This window comes from Desmodus rotundus, chromosome 4 (genome assembly GCF_022682495.2).
Source record: "Desmodus rotundus isolate HL8 chromosome 4, HLdesRot8A.1, whole genome shotgun sequence".
In the NCBI taxonomy this organism is placed as follows: Eukaryota; Metazoa; Chordata; class Mammalia; order Chiroptera; family Phyllostomidae; genus Desmodus; species Desmodus rotundus.
The window spans coordinates 172,818,841-172,829,940 of NC_071390.1; the positions used below are offsets into that span (position 1 = coordinate 172,818,841).

The 11,100-nt window shown below is 44.2% G+C and overlaps 1 long non-coding RNA gene across 1 annotated transcript; it reads right to left on the reverse strand.

Moving 5' to 3' along the window:
* Window positions 1-439: 439 nt before the first annotated feature.
* LOC123477996 (uncharacterized) lies at window positions 440-10,900 on the reverse strand. Its single transcript, XR_006653089.2, has 4 exons — window positions 10,831-10,900; window positions 9,247-9,361; window positions 3,610-3,687; window positions 440-561 (listed from the first exon to the last, which is right to left on the reverse strand). It is a non-coding gene; the product is annotated as an uncharacterized lncRNA (long non-coding RNA).
* Between the last annotated feature and the right edge of the window lie 200 nt (window positions 10,901-11,100).

Below are 11,100 nucleotides of genomic sequence, written 5' to 3' on the forward strand. Positions count from 1 at the left end.
ACATCTCACCAAAGGACATAAATAAATGGCACATATTATCATAAACATGTTTAGCATAATTTGGCATTAGGGAAATAAAAATTAAATCTGCAACAAGATATCATCCACTTGCCTGTTGGAATGGCAAATGAAACAAAACAAAAACAGTGACAACTGATAATACCAAGGCTGACAAGGACGTGGAGCAGCTGGAACTCACACACTGCTGTTAGAGAGCAAAACAGTACAGCAGTTCTGGAAAACAACTTGGTACTCTCTTATATAACGGAACATCCACGTAACATATGATTTAGCAATCCCACTCCTAGCTATTTACTTAAGATAAATGGAAGCTTATGTTTATAAAACAACATGTATGTAAATATTCATAGCAGCTTTATTTGCCATAACCCAAAACTGAAAAGAACCCAAGTGTCTTGAAATTGATGAATGAACAAACAAACTGTGGTATAACCCACACAGTGCCGTACTTCTCAGCATTCAAAAAGGAGCAAATTTTATATGCGACAAAGGTATTATGTTCGCTGAAGGAAGTCTTCATGGTTTCATTTTTGTGATATTCTGGAAAAGGTAAAAATAGAGATGCAGACAGCAGATCAGCGATTGCCAGGCACTGGGTTTGGGGGCAGGGGCGGTTGCAAAGGGGCACAGGGAGTTTTGGGGGGGCTGACCTTGATTGTGGTAGTGGCTGTACAACTCTGCATTTGTGAAAATTCATATAAATCTATACTAAAATAGACGAATTTTTATTGTACGTAAATTACACTTTAATTAAAAAGTTCTGATTTTGCTCCCCTCCCCCCAAATATCCCAGTTCTCCTAGGGAAAACAAATCTTTAAAAACATTCAAAAACAGAAAGAAGTCAACTGACATTATGAACTAGGAGGAGGCACGGAGAAGCAAGTGGGGCTAAGGGGTCAGGGTGTGTGTGCTAAGTGTCTACAGGCTGCCCAGGGAAGCCCTCCCTGCCAATGTGACTTTAGAACAGGGACCTAAAGTTAACTGCATTTCAAAAACTGCAGAAAGAGGGAAGTGAACTCAGGCATACTTCACTTTATTGTGCTTCACTTTATCGCTCTTCATAACGTTGCATGTTTTACAAGTCAAAGGCAAGACCCTCCACCAACAAAAGGATGACGGCTGGCCCCGTTGTGAAACTCTCTTTACTGCCGTGGTCTGGAACAGAACCTGCAATCTCTCCGAGGTCTGCCTCTATTTATTACACCTCTGCAGGGGTGATGATTTTCTAAACTTTATGATGGCAGAAAAAATGAAAAAGATAAACAGATTCTCCTTCTAGTATTGAAAATATTCTGGAAAAACCAACCTCCTGAAGTGTCGTAGAAGAACTCATTGGACCATTGAACAGAGGCACACACAGCAGTGAGTGAGAAGGGTCTTAAGCAGAACATGCGTGACCGTGAGGAAGGGGAGGGGCTGTAAGGAAAGAAGAGCACCAAGCTGGAATCTTTGGAATGTCTCCCCCTGCTCCCTACCTCGGGGCCCTGCCCCCAGCCACAGGGCCCTCCATCAGAGCCTGTATACCCTCTCCTCTCTCTGATTGGAGTCTGGGAGGTTAAGTGAGTCATTTCTCTTTGCAGGTGCTGTAATCAGGTGTTCTCATTCTAAATATAAAACTCCGGGGCTCATGTGCAGGTATCCAGAAAGCTCAATTAATCCCAGCCCTTCCTTCCCACAGAGATATCCCAAAATAAAATCTTTGGCACATGCAAAGTGGCTTAACTTGTTCTCTGACTTAATGACTGAATTTAAGTTTATGAAGGGTTTTTATGAGGACGATGCTGAGCTTTATTCCCCAGGTTCATGGGCAGCTGAGTAAGAAGACAGGCGCTCAGATTAAAGCTGGAGAGATTATGACTGAATAAAAAGAAAAACTTCTTAGCCCATTGAGAGATAAAATGTAAGAACTGTCTATATGGAGGAGTTAGGGAAGTTCTATCTCTACAGATGTCCAAGGAGAAAAGAAGCATGTCAATTGTCTTGTTGACATTTATCAATAGGGCAGAAAATATTTATCATGTTATTCTTTATACATATCTCATTAGTGCTTGGCACATAATAGACAACCCTACCTGAAAAATAGATTAATAAGTAAATAAATGAATGAACTAGTGAAATAATGCCAATGATATGGCAGGTATAAATAATAAAATTTGATCATTTCTTAATGTGTCACATAGCACTTGCATAAAAGAAAGATTTTAAGGAATTGTCTCATGCAATTATGGAAGCTAGCAAGTCCAAAATCTAAAGGGTGGGCCAGCAGGCTGAAGACCCAGGGGAGAACTGATGGCACAGTTCAAGTCCAAAGGCCATCTGCTGGTGGAATTCCCTCTTGCTTAGAGGTGAGTCTTCATGTGTTCTGTTCAAGCCTTCAACTGATTGGATGAGGCCCACCCAGATTATGGAGGGCCATCTGCTTTACCCAAAGCCCACTGATTTAAATATTAATCTAATCCAGAAACACCCTCACAGAAACATCCAGGGTAGTGTTTGTCCAAATATCTGGGCACCAGACCTAGCCAAATGGCACATGAAATTAACTGTTACACCTGGCTTCCAGTTCAGACTTGGTAGCTGCCGCAGCTCAGTTGCCACAAGACCATTAAATGGTAGGCTTGGTGCTGGATTAAAGCAGGGCCAAGAAGACTCAGCTGGTCAACGGGGAAAGTCAACAGTACGCAGAGGCCTTACTGGTTTTCTAATGTGTTCCCAGCCTGGTGTCTCATGTGGACTATGCAGAGTGCTGGTCTGGGTGACAGCAAGTCTCCATAGCAACTGACTCTCTGACCTCAGTCTCCCAGCCCTAGCCTCTTTACTTCCTCCTTTACATCCTGCTGGAAAGGCTGTGCTAAAATGGGGGTCCGCCATGGAACACCCTTTGTTACAACCCTTGCAAAGGACTCTTGTACACCCAACAGTCTGCTATAATCTTGTCTCCTTCTTCAGCCTCCTCTCTGGCTTCATCCCCCACACAGCACCATACGAAATTCCGAAGCATGACAATTCCAGGCCTTTGCTCATGCAGTTTCTGCTGCCTGGACTGACTTCGGTCAGTGGGCAGGAACCTCCCCTTAATTCAGGGTTTACCCTAAATGTTTCTTTTCCTATGATCTTTTCAGATTTCCCCAGGCATCCTCCTCCTCTGAACATACAATAGGCTAGCCTCCCCTTTATAGAATCCATAAAACTTTATTGTGTGTCTTCAATTGTTTCTTTCACCCCCTGACTGAGAATTATGCTCGGCACAGAAGCGGTGCCCAGTGCTCGTTTACTCTACGCAGAACGAATGAACGGGTGCATGGGCAGGACTGAATGGTGTCCAAGGTTATATAGAGCTTGCAGTGACGGAGCTGGGATTTGAACCTACATTTCTCTGACTATAAAGTCACTGATGTTTGCCTTAAAGCAATGGCAGTCTGTACGTGGTGCCAGGCTGGCTCCATCTGAATCTCTAGGGCAGGTGTTAGTTAACAAATGCAGATTCCTGGGTGCCATCCAGAACCACTAAATCAAATCTCTTGGTAGACTGAGTTAAAAAGGAAAGGAAGAGTGTTAGGATGCCTGGTTTTAAAAAAATATCCCACCTTGAGTCGCACCTGCAGGAGTCTGTCCTCCAGGGACAAGGCAGAGCTGCCGGGATGCAGCACAGAGACACCCTGCCACTTTAAGATAAAAAGAAAAAAATTAGAAACAACCTACATTCTCATCAAAAGGGGGAATGGTGGCCAAAGAATTTATGCTATATTTATACTTGGGAATACCAGGCAGACGTTACAAGAGAATGAGAAAAGCAAACCAACACGAAAAGCTCTCAGAGACACGTTTTAACTGAAAAAGGCTGGCCATGGGAGAGAATGTACGCTATGATCCTAATTAATTTAAAACAAGAAAATCCGACACAGGGGTACTCTTATTATTTACTTATGTATGCAAACAGATGAAAGTATTGGTAAAAGTATGGAAAAGCATATTCCATACTGTTAACAGTGGTTGCTTCTAGAATTTGAGAATGGAGTGGTTTAAAGTCAAAATCAAAATTCAGAGCTTCCCAGGCAAAAGGGAATATTTTGGGGTGACAGAAATGTCACAACTGGATTGTGGTGATAGTTGCACAACTGTGTGTAAATTTACTAAAACTACTAAAATATACACTTAAAATGATATATTTAAATATTTAAGTATATACTTAAAGATGATATAATTTATGTACCTTTACCGAGGTATGTAAATTATACCTCAGTCAATTGTTTTAAAAACAAGCTTCCCAGGTGATTTTGATGTGCACCTAATTTGTGGAAGCCCCTCTGTAAAGTGCTTTTCCCAGTTCTTCCCCTTTTCCCAAATCCTATCTTTCTTTCTTAAATGAGTGTGTGTTTATCCTTTGTCAGGGAAGGATAATAAAATCAACAACACATAGTATAAACCAAAATGTCATAAACATTTCTACAAAGTTTCTCTAATTTTGCATATTTAAGGATTAGTGAAATGAAAACACATCAAAATTAGGGTCCCTTAGAGAATTCAAACACTTCTCAAGTTTAAATTTAACAGAACGTCTGGCCTTGGGTCTTACCATTGGAGTCCATAGCTAACCATCAACCTTGAATAAAACCATCTCTCTGGGGATGCATTTTGAAACACAGGACTTAATGTGAGTAAAAATGAAGTTATGTTTGTGTTAGATGGGAGTCTGCTGAACTCTGCACGCCTGCCCTGGCCTAGTGTCCGAGCAGGAAAGCTGACCCCGGGGTCTCCCCCTCCAGACCTCAGTGTATTGATCAGGCCACTGGGGGCTGATCTAGAGGTTGGCAAGAACCCATGTGGTCACTGGCTAAGGAACAGCTTTAACTGCCAAGACCCGTGTTGACCCACCAAACACGGAGATTCTCTTTCTATTGTCATGGGAAGACACGTAACTGCAGAGAAAATCAGTCCATCGTCCTGACAGGGGAGCATGAGACTGGGAATGGTGGGCTGTCCGTTCAGCCATGACTGTCACCAGATGGCTCAGAGTGGCGCTGCCTTTGTGTTGAACAGTATTCTGGGCTCTCTGTGGTCTGGCTGAGTACCCCATGTTCCTCCTCATTTCCTGTGTGTTTTATGGGAAACCTGTCCTTCTTGCTGAAACCTAAATAGGCTCTGCACCTTACAGATGCAGCAGTCTAATTTACCCCACCCCGGAAGTGGCCCAAGAGCGCCCAAGAAGGATGTTCACTAATGATGGATATCTATCATACATGCTGCCCTTAATGTATGCATGAGGCCCGGTTCAAAATGTGCTGTGTGCATTAATTCCTTGATTCCTCCCTGCCCATGTGAGGTGGGCACTTTCTACTATTCTTCCCATTTTAGAGATGAGGAAACAGACATGGTGAGTTTGGTTCTACAGTTAGAAAGTGGGGCTGGGACCAGAACGCCTTCCCTGACAGCCATGCCATTCTGCCCTCGGTCAACACTAGTTCCCCTGTCCTCCCTAGTTTTTCTCCACAACACAATTTCTTAAGAGTCTTCCATCTGCTTGTGAGGTCAAAACAGGTCATGGCTTCATCTTGCTATTTACCTTAAAGCCCATGGATTCAAGAGTCTCCTCCCTGGCAGATTCTGCCTTTTCTCCTGCTCAACTCTTTCCCTTGTGATTTGCATAACCAAGTATCTTACATTCCTTGTGCCTTAACTCAAGAGAGCTAAATGTGCTGTGCAGTGGAAAGAGGCATAAAATAGCAGGGAATGCAGTAACTTCAATATCTGACCTACTTTCTTTTTGCTGTTAGAAACAGGTACAACTTTAGAAGAGCAAAATATAACTTGAGGCACCATGGAGACTTTAATGATTCTGATAAAACTTTTCAGACAATTCTTCCAACAAGAAATATTTGCCCTACCTTGAACATGAACTTTTCTGTTACAAGGCAAATGTCCATGAAGAAGAGATGCACATGACAGAGTGTGAACAAGGTTATTTCTGGTACAAAGGAAGACTCCAAGTTAGAGGACCTTGGTATCCAGTTTCTCTCCTGCCATTTGCTGGCTGAATGGCTTTGGGAAAGCCCCTGGGTTTCCCTGAGCTTCAGATTCTTCATTTGTAAGATGCCTTTCTCGTGGGACTCAGAGGATGACACACCACAGGTCTGAAGGGCCTCGCACACCATTGGTTGTGTATGATTGTGAGCAGAAAGAGTAATACAGTCTTAGGCATTATTCTTGCACTTAGGTGTAACCTCACCTTCATAAGCCATGAAATTCTTCACCTGGGGAAAACCCCACATTCTTTGGAGAATTCATACGGGTATTAAATGACAATGACGCAAAATGACTTTGAGGACCTAAATTGCTAGTAAACATGAAGTATTACAAGATCTATAGTAATTCTTCGTTTCAGAGATCACTTGAGCAGAAAAAGTGCCATTGTCAGAGACCACATCATGATTGCCGTTGTCACTATCCACGTGTTGTGGGGACTGTATGCTGGTGGTGAGGGATGCTGAAGATTCGCAAAAGGAGGTAAAGGCAGGCACCGGTGGGTGGGGCATAGTCAGGGGTAGGTGAGGATAGTTGAGGGTAGACAAGGGTAATTGAGGGTGACTGATGGAGTTTTCAAAACAGGGCAGGAAGCATCAGCTGGAGAGGGGAGGACACAGGAGCATTGTGTTTGGGGTCTAAAGCAAGGCCATCATAGCAGTGCCTAGGGCGGGGTAAGATGGAGTTCATTGTCATTGAGGAGGTCGAAGAAGTAGGTGGGGCCAAGGGGGGCTAGATCTCACCAGTGCTATGGACTGAATATGTCCCCCTCACCCCAAGTTCATTTGTTGAAACCTAATCCCCAGTGGGATGGTATTTGGAGGGGGCGCTTTGGGGGTGATTATATCATGAGGGTCAAGTCTTCATGGATGGGATTAGTGTCCTTATAAAAGGGACCCTACAGAGATCCCTAGTCCCCTCTACCATGGGAAAACAGCCAGCAATGAACCAGGAAGCAAGCCCTCCCTAGACACTGAATCTGTCAGCTCCATGACCTTGGACTTCCCAGCTTCCAGACTGTGAGAAATAAGTTTCTGGTGAAAGCTGCCCAGCTTGTGGCATTCTGTGAGAGCAGCCCGATCGACTGAGGCCACTAGGACCTTGAGCCTGAGAGAGGGAGGTTGCAAAAGCTAGAATCTGTTCCTAAGCAGTGTTGTGTCATGTACCAACAAGCAGCTGTTTTTTTCTTTTTCCTTTTATTTAAATTTTTCATGCTATTATTGATTGACCTACCTCTTGTCTGGGCTGTGAGAGGGAGGAAGGTATGATTTCTCTAGCAATGGCTATGGACACTCCTGGTAAGATGAGCGGACATCTGCCCCCAGATGGGGAGTCCAGGTGAACTACAGGGCGTGGCTATGGTTGCTTCTACAGGAGGGGTCACACCAGAAGAGCCCTCCCTCTCCTGATAAGTTTAGCCTGCGCAGTGACAGCTAAGAGAATGAGAATGGGAGGGAAGACCTCCTCTCTCTGAAGGTGCCTTAGTGCTTCTCCATGCTCGAAACAACCCATTTTCCATAAGAGCTTAGGGCAGATTTTCTTAGAAAGGTTAATTTCCTGACGTGCTCACTCTGGGTTTCATGCTAAGATTTAATCTCAAAAGTGACTTTTCAAAAAGCGTAGATCTGATTACAGCACTTCCTGCTCTAAAACCTTCCATGGCTCCCCACTGCCTATTAATAAAATTCAGATTCCCTGGAATAGCATTACCTGACCCCAGACCACTTTTTTGGGTTCTCTGCCATTCTTCATGTCTTATACTCTTAAGCTGGTCCCTGGATCAATCACCATTTTCCAAAGAGCCCATGTGGCAGCCCGCCCAGGCTTTTGCCTCCCTCCTGAAATGACCACCCTCCCAGCCTCTGTGGACTTCGTGGCTGCCCTTTGACACATCCTTTACAGGACAGTGCACGCCATTCCCAGGGGTTGTCGGTCTGGAGTGATGCGATGCTTTTATCTGTCTGTGCTCATCTAGTAGTTTTGCTGATGGGTCTTTATAAAAGCAGGCACTAATTTGAATTTAATACAAATTTACAACTTACATGAAAGCATTGGAGGTGGCAATGGTGTGTTTTTGTGTATCAAAACTCACTTACACAAACATCCTCTTCTCCTTACTGCAAACTTGAGTTGGGTCATAATCTTAATGAATGCTGCGAGCATCATTATTTTATTCCCCAGCTCTTGTTTGTCATAGGCGTTTTGGATTATTTCCCTGAAACCAGTCTGCCTGCTGAGTCACTAAGCAGCATGCTTGGGACTGAAAGACTCTTCCCTTCCCTATCTGTGTTACCTATCCTGGATTTTAGTTTCAGAGGAAGAGCCATAAATATGTGTCTTTCCATTTGAGAACACACACTAGAAAGTCAGCAGCTGGGCAAGGCAGGTTAAAGAAAAGGTTTTCCAAGGCAGGAAGAAGGAGGTGCACAGCCATAAAATCAGGAGGACCCAGGGTGTTGGTGCTTTGCATGCCGAGTTCTTGCTGTGCATATCGACCCGGTGGCTCCATTTAGGAGGCGAGAGGGCGAAGAGCCCTCAGCCAGGGCAGAAATGACAAATGGCCACATGTCTCCTACCCAGGATAGAAGGGCAGGCGAGATCTGCAAACGACCTGAGTTCTGCTGGCTAAGCATGTGGAGGGAAAGGCAGCAGCAGCCCCTGCCAGCTCTGCCGAGCTGGGACTCAGTTTTGTGACTTCAATGTCTAGCCTGGATACTTCTCTGTGGATTTCCAGGAATAGCTTCCAACTTTTTATCCAGGCTTCCCATTAAACTTGTATTTCTTTGGAAATATTTTGTGATCTCTACCCAGGGGTGGTTTTGTTGGATTGATACACAATAGTATTGCAATTGTACTGGCATCTTTGTTCAGAGTGAGATATATCATGTTTCCATGCCAACACACTCCAAGAAGCAGACAGTATTCATTCATGTCTCCTTCCCTCCCTCCCTCCCATCCCCTCATCTTCCCTCCCCTTTCCTTGCCATCCCTTCCCTTCTTTTCCTCCTTTCTTTCCTCTTCCCTTTTACCTTCTTACATTTTCTTCTTTCTAATATTTCACCCAGCACTCAATTTTATGCATTGAGGTAAAATACCCTCATCAGAGGGACAAAACTCAATAGATCTTCTGTGGAAAAGGTCGTTATAGTTTCATCATTCAATCTGCATGCACTTTTCAGTTTTGATTCTTCATATATACTTACAGAATGAATTCTCTGGTGGCTAACTTTGCGCAGACATTGAGCATATAAGGGCAAGGATGCAGAGGAAGTTTTCAGCTGATGGTGCCAACGTTCTTGTTGGGATGGGAGGTAGCATCTATGTGCAGAGTGAGAGAAGGTGGCAGTGGAGGGGACTTTGGTAGAGCAAAGGCAAGAGGTAGCACCTCCCACGCTCTGATCTGAGTCAATTCTAAACACTTTAAGGGCACAGACCATTTTCTTAAGCCTTTGTATCTCTCCTCTTCTGCCTGATTTTTCCCAACACACTTCTTCACACATAGCAAGTCCTCAGTGAATGTTTGAAGAATTGCACTAAGACACCCCTTCTTTGCTTCCTCACAATGCTGGCCTCCCTGTTGCACCCCCTTCCCATCCCAGTTACATTGGACTTACTGAGCTGGGCTCTTTAAGATATCCAGAGCAGAGGGACTGCATAATGAATTTCAGTTGTAAGTGACAGAAACCTAATTAAAATTGCCCTGAGGGAGGGTATATTTTCCTACAAAACTGCCAAGTCTAGGGAGAAAAACTCTCCAAAAAACCAAACAATGATATCAAGCTATAGATACTTTGTCTCTTGAAGGTCCATTTCTCTCCGGGTGGGGTTTGTTCCCTCCCCGCAGTGGCCCTCCAGCATTTCAAGTTTATACCTAATTAGTAGAGAAGTTACTTCACTACCAATAGTTTCAGCAAAATGTTCTGGGACTGAGTCTCCTTGCTTGAACTTGAATTATGTTCCTACTTACAACCAGTCACTCTGGCCACGGGGATGGAATATTCTAACTGGCCAAACCTGAGACTTGTGTCTGGCTGGATCTGGCTTGTGTCTGGCTTGTGTCTGGGTGGCAAGGGGTGGGGTTAGACCCTTCCACATCCAAGGCTTAAAGTGGGAGAAGGGTAGCTTTTCAAGGAAAACTTGGGTGCAGAGGGGGCAGGAAATGAAGATCAATACCAAGCAGGAAAAACTGAAATGATGCCCACTTTTTCTCCCTGCTCCCTTATCGCCTGTTTGTTGGAACTGCTGAATGTTGAGGTTCCCCAGCAATCACAAAAAGAGGGGGTGAAAGGACCTATCTACCTACCTGGTATAAACTGGCTCCTCTTTTACATTTGATGGCAACTAATGAACTTCAAAGTGGCATTTCTTTGCACGTGGCCAGTCATAAGTGGCTGGCAGTTAAGCCCAAATGCTGTAATGACTAACTCAGAAAGTCAATTTTCATACTCTGGCTCACCCATTCCCGAAGATATTTATGAGCACTTAGAATTGCAGCTTCCGGGCACCGGGAGAAAACATCACTATCACACGACATTAGGATTTTAATACCAATAAATGGGAAAGGAAGCATAAATGGTAATAACTGAGGAAGAGCCTTCATCCCCTCCTCATTTCCTGCCTGTTTGCCAAGCAGGGCTCCATTCTGACAGGAAACAGGGGAAGCATATTTGAGTCTGTCCCTCATCTCTGTCAACACTGTCACTATTGTTTCAGTCCTCAAGACCTCTTTCTTGCACCACTCTTAGGTCTCCCAACCCAGGATCCCACCCCCGCACCCATTCTCTTACCTGAGCTCATCCTCCCCTCTGCTGCCCACGCGATCTTCTGGGAAGCTCAGCCCAACCCACAGAGTTTCCCACATTTCATCACGTCACTGCTGTGGCCCCACGTCTGACTCTGTAACAGTATTCCTACCCTCCCACCATTTGCCTTCCAACTCTATGATTTTTTGGGTATATTTTGTATCATCTTCACAATGCTTTCCTTAATATTTTCTTGGAATTCACTTACTCCATTTTTTTTTAGAGTGACCCTTGTTCTGAGCAATAATCATTACA